Source organism: Falco punctatus (genome assembly GCF_963210335.1).
Source record: "Falco punctatus genome assembly, chromosome: 1".
NCBI lineage: Eukaryota > Metazoa > Chordata > Aves > Falconiformes > Falconidae > Falco > Falco punctatus.
Window position 1 is genome coordinate 102,444,021 of NC_137580.1, and position 14,660 is coordinate 102,458,680.

General features: G+C 41.2%; 1 protein-coding gene across 6 annotated transcripts in view; it reads right to left on the reverse strand.

Annotated features, from left to right (window-relative positions):
- Positions 1-14,660, reverse strand: part of AUTS2 (activator of transcription and developmental regulator AUTS2) — a 796,643-nt gene that overhangs the window by 353,010 nt on the left and 428,973 nt on the right. The gene's annotated exons all lie outside the window — the stretch shown is intronic.

Consider the following 14,660-nt stretch of genomic DNA (forward strand, 5'->3'; position numbering starts at 1 on the left):
CAACCTCTGCAGTTGTTATTGCTCAGCGCAACTACAGCATCAACATTGTCAAACAATTTTGCAATGACACTATGTCTCAGACTATGTTCGGCCACCACCAACAAGTAGTGAGTAACCTGTGCTGACAACACATTACAGCCCTGCCATAACCAATCAATGTCTAACTGAAGCAAAATGGCAGCTAAATTACAACAGAATATATAACAGCATGTTTATTAAATTGGCATAGCGGTCTGCTAAACAAAACAAAACAGAAGTGAGGATACTGGCAACATGAGTCAGAGCTACGAATCAGCAGTAATTTAGATGCCTTCATATTAGATGAGATTTGGCAAAAGATTGGGTTTTAATTTTGTTTTTTAAACTTCAATTACAAGTACTCAGTAACAAGCAAGTGATTTAGTGGGAAACGATTGAGTACAATGAAAACAAATTTCAAGAACTCCAAATGGAATAAAACATGGAGATTATAAAAAGGCTACATTTGACCTGTCAACATGAGAAAGTCCCAGAGTTTTTATTAAAAGGGGGCAGTGGGGAAGACAACCTGCTGTTTAGGGAAGCTGTATATTTAATTTTAGTGCCTATAATGGCATAGCCCATGACTATAAGGTATTATTTAAGACCTATCATGCTATTTCCTTGGAGGATATCTCTCTGCACTTCCACAGTACACTGCAGTTTGCTAGTCTCTGTACAATTTAAGTACTGTTTACTGATTATTATTGAGTATGGGACAAAATTCACCCTCTCTGGACCAATAAATATAAGCTTTATAAACAGAGCAGCAAGATGTTTCAACTGCTGCTTGCCATCGTATGATTCAATGAACATACACTTTTAAGAAAATGAAAAAAAAACCCAAATAACCAAACACAGAGTCATGGTTTATTAACACAACATAACTGCAAATCTAATTAAAAGTCAAATACGCAATACCCTCATCAAAATCCCAATGTTCTTTACAGAAACATCAAGGAAGAAGGGGCATACAGGGGACGATACCACAAAGGTAATCAGAATTCATCTTCTGGGACTCATACCCTATTACTCGGAGCTCATTATCAGTACTCCATACAGTAAAGCAACACCTAGAGACCACATCATTAGCTTCCTCCACATGCATTACCCCACAGTTTGAAAAGCTGTAACAAAAAGTCCCACCAATACACAAGAAAAATCAGAGTTTTTGTTTTGCATGATATAAGCCTCCTGAAGTTTTAAATGAGATGCTATTAAACAAAATGCCAAGAAACGGCATCGAAACCTTGTAAAAATGAGACTAGTGCTTTCTGAATGTGATTGTAGCCAAGTAATGACTGTAGCCTAGCTATTAACACTAACATCTAGATTTTGTCTGTAAATACCTCTTCAATAATGCAGTCATGTTGCTTCCTTCTTCTCCTTTGGATTTGGAATCTTTGTCTGCTGATCAATCCCTCCCTGTCAACTGGCTAAACATAATTCATTAAGTGACTAAACATAACTGACTACTCTGAAACGCATCATCTAATTAGTTGAAGGAGAACACTATCTCTTCCCTACATTAACTGTCCAAAAGGAAGACAGGAAACCTCTAGCCTAGAGGGAGAGCAGACATGAAAATAGAAATGGTCACCTTGAGTTTTACACGCTATATAGTACCATCAATAATGTCAGTAAAAAAAAGCTGAAGGAAACAGCTACCACAATATTCAAGTAAGTAAACAATACACCTCACATTAAAATAAAGCTACAGAAACATAGGCTTACAAAATTGTCAAAACAAATTTCACCCAATAAACAACAAACCATTCCAGGCACAAGTGGCAGTTTCCTCTTCTACTGTGAAAACGGTGAGAAGAAAAGGGCTACTGAGCAAACAGGGGTAGCTCTGCAAGATGGGAATGAAGGAAGTGGTTAACATTACAACGTTATACTTTATTTCTTTCAGAACCCACCTTGCCATACTCGTACGATCTATAAAAGTCTGTGTTCCCATTTATTAGGTTTCACTGTCAGAAGTAATAGTGGCAGTGACTAATGCATAGCTTCTATGCTGCTCTTTATCTGTTTGTCTCAACAGAAGCAAAAGTGATTATACAGTGCCATGTAATGACAATCATCCTGCAGACCAGTGAAGACAAGAACTTGCAACACCTGATATCGTATCTGTTGTTGTAGGTCAAGAGAACAGTATTTGGTAACAAATAGAAGTCAAAAGAACTAGACCTCTCCTAGGACCCAGCCTACTAATTTGCTGAATTTTCTTTTTTGGTTGAATCCATTAGCTGGGAAAAAGGAACAGTATTATGCAGTTGTTCTACTATCAACCTGATAAATGAGCTAAGAGTTGGGAACAGCATGTGGCTGATGCCAGGACAAGTTCAGTCCATGACAGTGACAGAGACACTCATTCTGGTCCCTAACTTTCACTTCCATCCCAGTGACCAAGCAGTATCGTGTCCTCAGCAACTATTTATCTGCTTCGGCCATGCCAGTCCACGTGCTGGTGCTGGAGCCTTTGCCTACCCACCTGTAAACGGAGCTGCAGCTTGTGCCTCACACAGTTGTGTTGTTATCCTGGGGGATAAGGAACTGGGCAGGACCCTGTGCAGCACCACTCTGGGTACCTCCACAGACAAACCACCATCTGGTCGAGAACAATGTCACATCACCGTGTTCCGGCACTCTCCAGCTGCCCCCCCCCCCCCCCCCCGGCACGCTAGCCCTTTCCCCTCAGCATTACAGAGAACACACAACTAATTGTGCTCAGCTGCTTTAGAGAGAAGATGACAGTATCATGAGCCACGAGCCATAAGCCACCAGTGGGCTTGCCCATGAGCCCGTGGGCATGAGGAGAAGCATGGCTAGCAGGTCAAGGGAGGTGACCCTCTTCCCCCTACTCTGCCCAGGTGGGGCTACACCTGGAGTGCTGCATCCAGTGCTGGGCTCCCCAGTGCAAGAGAGACCTACTGGAGAGGGTCCAGTGGAGGGTTACAAAGATGATGAGGGGACTGGAGCATCTCCCTGATGGGGAAAGGCTGCGAGAGCTGGGCCAGTTCCACCTGGAGAGGAGAAGGCTGAGAGGGAAGCTCATCAAATCCAAGGCTACAGAAAGCTTAGGGGTGAGGGTCAAGAGGACGGGGCCGGGCTCTTTTCAGTGGTGCCCATCGACAGGACAAGGGGCAACGGGCACGAACTGCAACACAATTAGTTCCATTTGAATACAAGGAAAAACTTTGTTACCCTGAGGGTGGCAGAGCCCTGGCAGAGGCTGCCCAGGGAGGCTGTGGGGTCTCCTTCCCTGGAGGCAGTCACAACCCAACTAGATGTGACTCTGTGCACCCTGCATGAGGTGACCCTGCTTTAGCGGGGGTTGGACTGGATGGTCTCCAGAGGTCCCTTCCAGCCCCCACCATGCTGTGATTCTGTGATACCTATTCTGGTACTTCTATGGTGAACAGAAAGTTCGTAATAGCATAGAAGTCCTAGACGTGGCTGAAAAGGGACTGTTGAAGGCTATCTTCAGCTTCTCGTAAGCCCTATTAGCAGGAGGGTTCAGGGTACAGATGAGAGCACAGGCACTAGAGGTGGATGGGCATTGCAGGAGCAGGACAAGTCCCCAGCATGCGTGCTGGGGACATTCTGGGTACATTGCTGTTTGCAACATAGGACAAAATGTTGCTGTACTCAAGGAGTTACTTCTAGCCAGACTGGACAGTCACGTCTGTAAAATACTTCCAGATTTGCTATCAAGTGCTACCTCCGCTTCTCCTTCTCCCCTGGGACTGCACGTTGTGTTCAAGTCTCAGGAGAAGAACACAGGTTATCAGCACCATCTGCTCCCCCAGTTCCCATCCCCAGTGCAGGAAGCTACTACAGGCTGCCTTCAGTCCCAGTTCTTCACGGGGTGAGAAGAACTGGAAGCACTAAAGAGGAAAGGTTCCTGGGGTTAGGAAACAAGTACATCTGCCCAGCGTAGCGCACCCCAGCTGCCACACTCCTGAGCACAGCTGCAGAGTGCGTGCTCAGAAAGGCATAAAATCAGTACAAGTTGCACTGATGGACAAAGCCTTGACAGGAGAAAGAGATCTCATCTGCTGCACTGCATTTCCTGGTGCTGTTCAGTACCATTAACTATGTCTCCCTCGTATCCCACACCCAAGGGCTACAAGAAACTGGCAAACCTATGAGTCCCCATTCGAGATGATGAATCCTCTGCATATCAGGCTGTGCTTGAGTTGCCAGGTTGGTCTTTCAAATGAAACTCCCAGGATATTGGCACAGGCCTCAAGAAAGGATCACTGACCTAATAGCTACATCATTTAAATATTATCTGTTGCTAACTTCCACTAAGGGAAGATCCTCATGCATTGTCAAAGTCTTGGAAACATGATTAAGCTTGAACCTGCTAATGGCTGATTATAGAATCCTACTGCAGTGGGTATGAGACAGAATGTGAGCATGACAGATCAACCTGAAGTTCAGTGAAGCAGAAGGTAGCTGCCTTCCTGAATTCAAGGTGACCCTACACCCCAGAATGCCAAGAAAAGGCGAAGTAAGGTGAGGGCACTGAATTTAAGAAGTCTTATACGTTTAGAGGGAGTTCCCCCCACAAGGGAGCTGCAAATTCTTGCAGTTCATCTTCAGGTAAGATACCAACATGATCATAAACACCATATAAAACCCACATGCATTTTCACCTCTGTTACACAATATCAAATACCTTCTGAAGATTTTAACTGCAAGTCAGAAGGCTTACACCTTCTGAGAGACTTGAAGAAATCGGTAGGGATAAACTTTGGTGGAAGCCCAAGGCATCAAAACCGAACCACAGGGACAAGCAGCTGCAGAGGTGCTGTGGAGGAAGCGGGCTCTCCAGCTGGCTCTGCATGACAATAGGCTTCATAGCCAAGGGGAAGCCTTGAGGCCCCAGGACTCACTTCTACTCCAGTCAGCTTAATTTACTTGCAAATCAGTACACAACCTAGGAACTGCAATAGAAGTTTTTTACCATAGATAGTAAGCTAAATTAAAAAATAATAAAAATATATCCAGTAAGGAACAAAAGAAATAACCAATGGCTTGCTCAGCGATATGCAGCTGGTTACACCACAGGTGAGGTGTAAGACTTTCAAAATAAATTAATAGTCAGTATTTCACTGTTTTTCAGCATCCACATGTGAGGTAGCCCATATCCAGCCTGGTTTCAGCAGGTCTCAGCATCTTACAGAAGTCTGTACACGTAAGACATTGCAGCTTGGCCACTGATGCTGATGCTTTTGGTTGCTATTCAAGAGGATCGGCACGTGGAATTTGTACTTAGCAGGATGTTCTGACATTTCAGTGCCTCTTTCCTTCCCATGTTGGAAATAAAAATAAGTATTTCAAAATAATCTGTGAAATGCTTCTGAGGAGCTTCATTTTAACAAAGGCAAATGACAAGGTTGAAGGCTGATTATCATTATACAATCTTTCAATAAAAGCATAAATTAAATCAATCCATTCCAGTTCCCTTCCCAATCCACTGAGCTTGATCAAATCAGCCTTTCCAATACAGAAAATATGTCAGAAAATATTGACCATCTTTACTCATTACTTTGGTGCACATATATGATGTGCTATGCAAATGGCAAATACACCCACTCCTCTGAAACCTTACACATTTGTTCCTTCACACCCCACGACTTCCAGCTTGTCCTGTTGGAAATACCTGGGACTAACACGCAAGCTGCAGCCAAATCAAGAAGGTGCCAGCAAGGGAAGCAGAGCCCTGCATTGTTTTCTCTCCTTGCCTATTTCCTCCCCTCGCTCCCAACTTCTTACCAAAGAGTTGCACTTTTGTACTTCGGGGCCTCTTATTTTAATTTATGCAACAGCTTAAAACATTTTGTTAGGGCTGAGTGAGACCATCTGTGCAAGAAATAAAAGATGCCTAAGGGTAAAATAGGCAAGAGCAGTAATGCTGAATACGTGGAAGGCAATCGACTGCCTATGGATTTTGTATCTACCGCTGTGACCTTTCCAACGGTGGAGTACAGTCAAGGGTAATTTCCATATAACGTCTGCTCCAGAAAGAAAAATTAATCCAGAACAGCGTTAGTACTCTCCAGAAAACTGGATGGCCGCAACTGCCTGTCACTTCTCAATGCCTACATACAATTTAGCATGATATTTGCATAACATTATAGAAAATCTCCTTCATTATGTCCTGCAAGGAGATCTGCCAGCATTTGTTTTCCTGAGGTGAGCAGGGACTCAAGTTGATTCCGAAACATAAACTTTTTGTCAAGGATGGCAACGTTGCTCTTTAAAATGATGGATCACTTCCTACAACTCTTAAATTACCATTACAAAGCCCTGACCTTGTGTGCATTAAGTATTCCCTAAAGATGTTGAGGAATATTTTACGAGTTGTTTCATTTTGCTGTCTTCTTTCTGATTACCTTTGGGGCTTATTAAGAAAGTCTTTTTTTTTTTTTTTTTTTTTTTTTTTTGTCTTTTTTTTTCCTAATAACTTAGAGCAGTCCAGAACTAAGAGGTAAAAGAACCTAAATTGGGGTTGAAATATATTTAAGTTCAAAGATGAAAGAGTTTTATTTACAGAAAACAGTTTCAAGCAAAGTAGTGAGTACTTTTATCTAGGGAACCTCCTCCCTTCTTTGGAGCAATTACATGCAAGTGAAGCACACAGATGGAAAGTTTTGTCTCCCTGTCGACCTCATATTCTGGAAAAGAAAAATCAGCTCCAAGATGACAGGTGACAACGGGCCAAGTTCATCAGTGGTGTAGGCTGGTTTTCAGAGCTTGAGGCACAAGGTTACATAGGAACACTTTTGAGAAGGAACACTTCAGGCCAGGAAAAGGACATACCTTGCATTGCTATTGGAAACCTTTAGAAAAGGCACTGATGGAAAAGCTGCTCGCTGTTTAACAGGGGTCAATTCTGCTTGTAGACAATGCATGATCTATACACTTCCTTGAGTCATAAAAAAAGAATCGGATACCCTCATGGATAATTTAATAATATACCATACCAGAGAAGCTAAAATCCTGTTTTTAGCCTTGTGCTATTCCCACTCCCATGTAAACTTGAGAGTCAACAAAACTAAAAATTTCTTATTCTCTTTTTTTCTTGAAAACTTTTCTATCCCCTGTAGAAGTGTCCAGGACTAGGAGGCAGAAAGAACCCAATGGAATATATTCCTAGGACCTGGACAACCTGCATTACAAAATGGCTTAGGATAAACACTATCACCACCCCAAGTCAATGTATGTGCAGTGGCACAAAGGGTCAAGTGACAAGGCTGTCATGCAGCTCCTTCCCCTCATATAAACTTTGATTTTAATAGTCTGCTACAAGTAGAGGTGCAAATACATTGCTAACTTCGCAGTTCACGTGGTGTTTTTATTAATTCCTGCATGACTCCTCCCTTCACGATACCTGGTGACTCTCATGCTGTAGTTACTAAATGTGGGTAGTACAAAAAAAAGCAACCAGCCAATTATTTTTTTAACAACTGCATGGTTTTGTTCTACATAAGAACAAAAGACAAATGTGATCTGCAATAGTTAAGGCAACTAATGGCTTGCAGACTGGATTACTCAGAAGGCTGATAACAACCCCAGTGTCAGTGGTCTGTATCTCACCAAGGTCAGTAGTTATTCCTATTTGACAGCTACTCTCCAAATTATAATTTCAGATTTTCTACAGGGCAAGTATACACATGCCTGTAACTGCAAACAGAACTTTCAACAAACAGGCAGCTTGAGCAGCCAGAAGAACACAGAGACTGAGAAAGCCTTAAGTCAAAAAGTAATCCTATGCAACTTCAAGACGGAAGGAGGACTGGCAAGGCTGTACACACAGCACTGTGCATAACCCATCACATTTGCCCTGCTGCATTTACCAAACTGCAAACGTTAAAAAAATGTTTCTTAGCGTCATCAGTATTGCAGTTTTCAAAAACAAAAACAAACCCGTATTGGACAGCACCACCACCACAAATCAGTCTGTGGAATGTAGACTATGAATGTGAGTGAGGGAAATCTTGAATCTGAAACAGCATTATGCATCTATTTTCCTTATTCTGCTGGTTACGGCTATCTCCCTAGCAACATATGTTTCAGTGAACTAGAGCTTTGCCATTAGAAACAGGTTCTTAATTAGGAGCTTATAATAATTTATAAGCTGACAGCTGTGGCACAAACCTAGCTGACCAAAATCTAACAATTAGAACAAATAAAAACCCCACCCAAAATGCCAGCCAAACAAACAGAAAAAAAGCCAACCACCAGATTTTGATCCTGTATTTCTGCAGCATACACCTGCACACCCTGCATCTCAGCTGGCCTGCGCAGGAAGTGAGTTCCATATGACAGGAGATCCGTGGCATGCCATTAAGTGGACTCAGTAATAAGGTCTAATGCCAGTGTTGTTTCCCCAGGAGCAGAAAAAACATATCTGGGAGATGCCTGTTTGTTGTAGGCAGTGCTAAAATTATCTTGGCTCGTTCTAATGGGATAGAAAAGCTGGCGTAATTTGGGCAAGTGACTAAAATGAGGTAGTAGGAGGTCCAAGTGCAGGATGGAGTCTCCTTTAATGACTCGTTCACCATTGCAGGGAGCAACAGCCTCAGTGCATGCCCTGTCGAGGAGATATCCCAACCGAGCCAAAGCTGAAATTCCACGCAGCTCTCTAAGCCTGATGGAGACACATAATGAAATACAATCCTGTCAAGCTTGGCCCCTGGGTAACATTTTCACTTCTACATTCCATTTTCAGTTTAGGTCGAGATTTTTAAGAAGACAGCAAGCAGCACTCCAGTCCCAGGTGACAAGATCTGCTCAGATTTAGTCTTTGAATGTTGCAAATTAAATTCCCTCATCAGGCCTCTAATCACTCTTACCAGATGGGGCTTGTGCTCAATTTTGGATCCACAGGAAATTTAATGGTTATTGTTTCTGTTTAAATAGGAGATTATTGCATTTTAATAAGTTCTCTTTGGGACTTGCAGCAACAATAGAGCACTATGAATTACTGTAGATAGCTGTTACTGCATGCTGGGGAAAAATCAAGTTACTAAGTGTGACAAGTTGCTTTTTCTTCCCTTCCAGCAATCGCTCGGAGTGTATTTACCACCAAATTAAGTATGTGCCGTGGGGATAATATTTTTATCCTGCCGAGGGGGGAAGGCGCTTGTCTGTGGATTTTCATTAAAATGACACATCTGTTCAGCAATTTCACAAAGTAATTCTGCTGAAAGTTTTATCAGCTAATTTTAATTATTCACTCCAGTGGGTTGAATACAGGATTCATCATGTTGAATTAATACATTTGACGGGAATTTCACAAAGAGGGGGGAGAAAAAGCAATCAACAAATTGAATTGTCATGCAATATGGATTAAATTGAGATTCTTTAATTAGGATAAGCCTGAGATTTGGTATTTTGAAGGTATTAGAAAGCTTAGCAATACAGTGGTAAAGATTAAGAAAATGCAATTAAATATTACACTTTGGACACAGGCAGCATATCATGTGAGCAAAGACAAGGGTCCTCTTTTTAGCAGCACAGTTAGTAGTGTCAGTTTCAAGAATTTCTGAATGTCTGAGTTATCAGGGATGCCAACCAGCAACAACTTCTGTCTGACAAAGCTGAGCTACAAGGAGGGGTTTTTGTAAAGACGACTGTCCTTCTAAATGATGGAACTGTACTTACCTTTTAAAAACTACTTCTAACATAATTGCCCACAGACTATGAATCATCATAGTATGTTAAATTTCAGTTTATATATAAACACACACATAGACTGGGTCTGAAGTCATACTCAGTTTGACAGGCAAATTAGAAATGTGAGTATACATTTACAAGCAGCAGCAGAAATTAAGTCAGACCCCGGATCAGTATGATTGCAGGTGACAATAGGCACGTAGAGCTTCCAAGATTAAATGTCCCTGTTGGACTGATGCAGTTTTGTTTAGCTGTAAATTACAAATAAGATTTAAAGCGGAATCAGTGAACATACAGAAATACATATACTTACTAAAAGGTGAGAGAAACATGTGCCACAGAAGATTTTTTGCTAATTTGAACTTCATTACTACTTCCTCCACCTCCAAAGCCAAGATACAGGATTACCGAGTTCCAACTAGTTCTAAAGAAATCCAGAGGCCCTGGCCCTCACTGGGGAAAGTGTTGTGAATATGCTGATGCACGTTGATGATGAGTTGGCTGTAACCAGTATGACAAATTGCATAACAAAGAAATATTTGGCAGCAACAGTATGCTGTGCTTATCTAATGCTACATATTTTAATATGCTATTATGGCTGCTTTTTTTCCACTACTTATATCATATCCTGGATATACACTAAAATGGTGTCCGATCTTAAAACTCACCAGCGACTCTCCCTATGTCCCTCCGGTGACAACATAATATCATGATGCCATGTTGCAACACTATATGTTTTCTGTGAAGGGAACTTTGAAATGTACAAGAGAACTCCAAAACTCTTCAATTTTGGCAGGGCTTGTCTATAATTTATCTCCAAAACAGCCGCGATTTCATCAACAGTTCCAATTCAATTCCATCCTTTTCCTCAAGAAAAATGTTTTAATATACTGCCACACTACAATTCCAATCCAGATGAACACGTGCCCATCTAGCCTTAATAGCATGAGTCATGTTACCTACCTTTAGTCATCCAAATTTTAAATGTCTAATCCAAACTAGTCATCTGAGCATTTTTTATAGACAAATGAAGGAGTCAGACATCATCAGAAGATATGTCAACTCATTTCATAGATACATAGCTAAAGACAAGATGGGTTATTCTTTGGAGGCAACTCTGTGGGTGGGATACAGAGAGATCTGGAAAACCAGATTACACTAGACATTTCTGATTCTTGCTCTTTGCATCTATTCTAGATGTATGACCCTACTTCTTTTCTGGAACTGGTACCCAATGACGTATCATACATGAACATATATGTCAAGGTTGTCTGCCTTCAATCCAAGTTTCTTCTTCACTTCCCCGTCTGTCCATCCTTGATGTTGCTCCTGAACACCACCCTTCCTGACCTTGTCCTAGCTCGCCTGCTCCTTCTTACAGGCTCCAACTTTTGCACTGGGCCTCCCAACCTGCATTTTGCCCTCAGCATTCTGCCTTGCTCTTTGGAGCACCCCTTTGCTTCTCCATCTCCTTGCATCTGCTTGGCACTTCAGTGACTGCAGCTCCTACCTTTCTGTCCTGACCACATGTGGAGCTAGCAATAGCACCATGTATGTGTAAGCACCAAGAAGCAGGATTTACGATGAGTTTGCATGGAGGACATTGGTAATGTGCTCACACTGCTTCCAGCACCTGAAATTATTATTACGTTTTGCTGTTTCAAGGAGGAAGAACAGCTAGCTTAGTGCTATCTGAGGGATTTCTAATCAGTGCTACACTGAGCCATACAAAGACACTATATATTCTACTAGAGATATTTACAGCCTTTTATATACAATAAGTATTTGTTATGTACACGTCCCTACAGGAGGTTTCCAGGGTAAGCAGGTGTACAGCACTTCCTTTTCCATCCCTCTGAGCAGGGACTATACTCTGTTTACACCTGCAAATCATACGGACAACAGCTTCTTCTCTAGCACAGACAACACGTGACGTGGCACAGCCTGGGCTCCAACGGCAAAACACACTTTGTCCCCAAAACGGGGGAAGCCCATTCCTGCTGGCTGTTAGGAACAGTCCTTGGAATGTACTGTCCCCCAGACTGTGTACGGTATTGCCTGAGAGTGTACTAACACGCACAAACCAGAACTGTGTTTCTTTTCTTTGAATCCCTGAGATAACTTTAGAAAACTTCTACAATATGTACATCGTCACAATGTTAAGTTCTGTTATAATTTAAAGAACATTTTAGCCTTTTAAGAAGTTAAGAATGTTACTTAGAGTAGGTCTCAATTTCCTCACCTGTGTATTAGGGACAGTAACAGAGACCGTTGTCAGTGGTGCAGCAGAACTCAGTACACTAATGTTTCAGGGTGTCAAAAATCAAAACTCGGCTATAGGAAGGCATATGGAAGGGGCAGATCAGTTTTTTTCAGGCTTTTAAAACAAACAATAAACAACAACAAAACCCCCGTACCAAGATGCATTACACTGCGATGCCTGCTTTATCCAGCTCCAAGTCCCGCTGACACGGTACCGCAGAGCCGGAGGGAGGTGGCCCTGCTCCTTTCCTCAGACCCGCACTTTTACGAAAGGCACCTTCTAATATCTTTGTCTACCGTAAATACTAAGTAAAGGGTAAAATAAAGAAGCAAGCAAGATGCAGGGGGCTGTTTGGAAACAGAACTGCAGACACACACAGGCATTTCCCTTCAGTGTGACTTGAGAGAAGAAGAAAAGGGGATCTATTCAGAGTCCAAACTACCCATCCTAAGGGAGGCCAACGGCACCCCTAACTCCATGAAATGAATTTGTAAACGATTGAGATGCTGAAGCGATGTACAGCTTTGAGCTTCAAAACCACCCATTTTCAACATGTTAATCTCTTATTTCATAGGGAAAAGACTAACTTTCCTTTAAGGTACCCTGTTGCCTGTAGGGATGAAGTTTTAATACCTGTTAATAAATGTTTTCACACATTCCCTGTGTGATCCTGGGCAGGCTTGGAGATTTCTAAAAGCATCCATCATTCTGCCACCTCTGCTTCTGAAAATTAATGAAAATTTTACCATTCAGTGGACGAAGCATTAGGCCAGTTCTGAACTCTGGGTTTTATTTAATTCTTACTTTTTTATTTCTTGGGATGCTGACAGGATCAATTTATGTCTGAAAACATCTTTAAGACTGCTGAAGCATTTAACTCTGAATGACAAATATTTTTATTGTGAGCAATTTTAAAATAGTCAGCAACTTAACAAGTTGCACCGTATCTAGAAGACAGAGGTCCACTCTGATCAAACCTTCTAATTATTACTTCAGTACAAATATTACACAGATTATTACTGTGACAGCAAAAATTTGGTTTTTTTCATGCTTGAAAATCTAGAAATTCAACATCTAAATTCACTTTTGTAAGATAATGGTCACAAAGTTTTGGAAGAAAGGCCACAAAGCCTTGATTTTTGTAGAAATTATTTACTTCATAATCACCAAATAAATCAGCTATTGAAGGACTAACACAACGTATGTTTCAAATCTACGGAACTGACACAATGCAGTTGTCAATTTTCATACTGATATAGGTCTCCAATTGCATTTCACACATGGGTTAGTTAGCAAAAGCTTAATGTGCCTTAAATAGCTCTGCTATCCAAGCTAAAACACAGCCTTACAACTGCAGATCCTTCAGAATGAAAGAAATACCTTCCAGAAAAACTTACTACACTTTTATTAGCATACCCATCAAAACAAACAAAAATAATGCAGATGCAAGTATAACATCCCTCTCTTTGCAGGTAAAAAAAAAAAAAAAAACAACCCAAAACCCCCCAAAACCCAAAAACCCACCATTTTGTGAATGGAAAAGTTTTAATGAAAAGCTGAATATTTGGTCAAAACCTGCAAAGTTTATCAGACTGTAATTACACCCCCGAAGTTGGCTGCTGCAGAGTTCAAAGATTTGAAAGCCAGGCTTCAGTTACAGTGGACTGTTTACACAATTCCTTCTCTCCCTGCCCTTCTGCTGCCCCTGTGCTCAGATGTCATATTATACTTATCAGCAGATTAAAAAACCTCTTTGCAGAAACACTTATCTGTGTAATACCAGTGATGACACTTAAGCTTCAACTTTCCTATTTAACACTCCATGTGCCTTACTGATATCATCCTGGACAGATGAAATTATGTGTTCAAGACTTTCAGGGTCAGAAGAACAACCAAACCAGGTTGGGATAAGGGTCCATCCAGCCTAACCTCCTGTCTCCAGCCTGTTCCAGAGGAATAGACAGAAATATCTCAAAGTCATAGGATAAACCTCCACCAAATAAACTTTCCTTCTGTCACACAAGATTTATAGCCTCACTTAAATCTGGATTCTTGACAGTTTCCTCCTAAAACTCTTTTTTATTTTTAGTATTTATTGTAACAGCTGGAGACACTCTTGTTGATATGAATCAACACCAAATCCTTCTCAAGCCTGACCTGAGGAATATTTTTTTTTCCCTGAGCTTAAAAAAACGACTAATAAAAATCCCTCGCTTCTCATAATTTTGCTACTTCTGATTTCTTTGAACTTCTCGTTTCTATTGAATAATGATCCTATGTAGCAAATAAACACATCTGAGATGAACATTTCTGAAATGCAGAACACAGCTCCTGAACGCTATCCAAGCGGCAGCATGACCCGCTTAACCAGCTACTAATTTTGCTGAAGTGCCTTAAGAAAGCAAGACAGAAAGAAGGCAAAATTGATATCCTTTCATGTCCCACTCAGATACTGAACAATCTTTAACATGCTTCCTATTGTCAGATATTTAATAGATGTCATGAATATTCTGTCCTGTCATGGTTGAATACTCATTAACATGTTAAAATTAATACAGTACATCTAATCCCATTTTAAAAAAGGATGAAATTGATGCCTAATATTTCTGCCTTCACGGACAGCTAACCAAAAGAATAAGACAGATGTTAAGATAACTGCTCCTTTATGTTGTCTTGTTCCTGA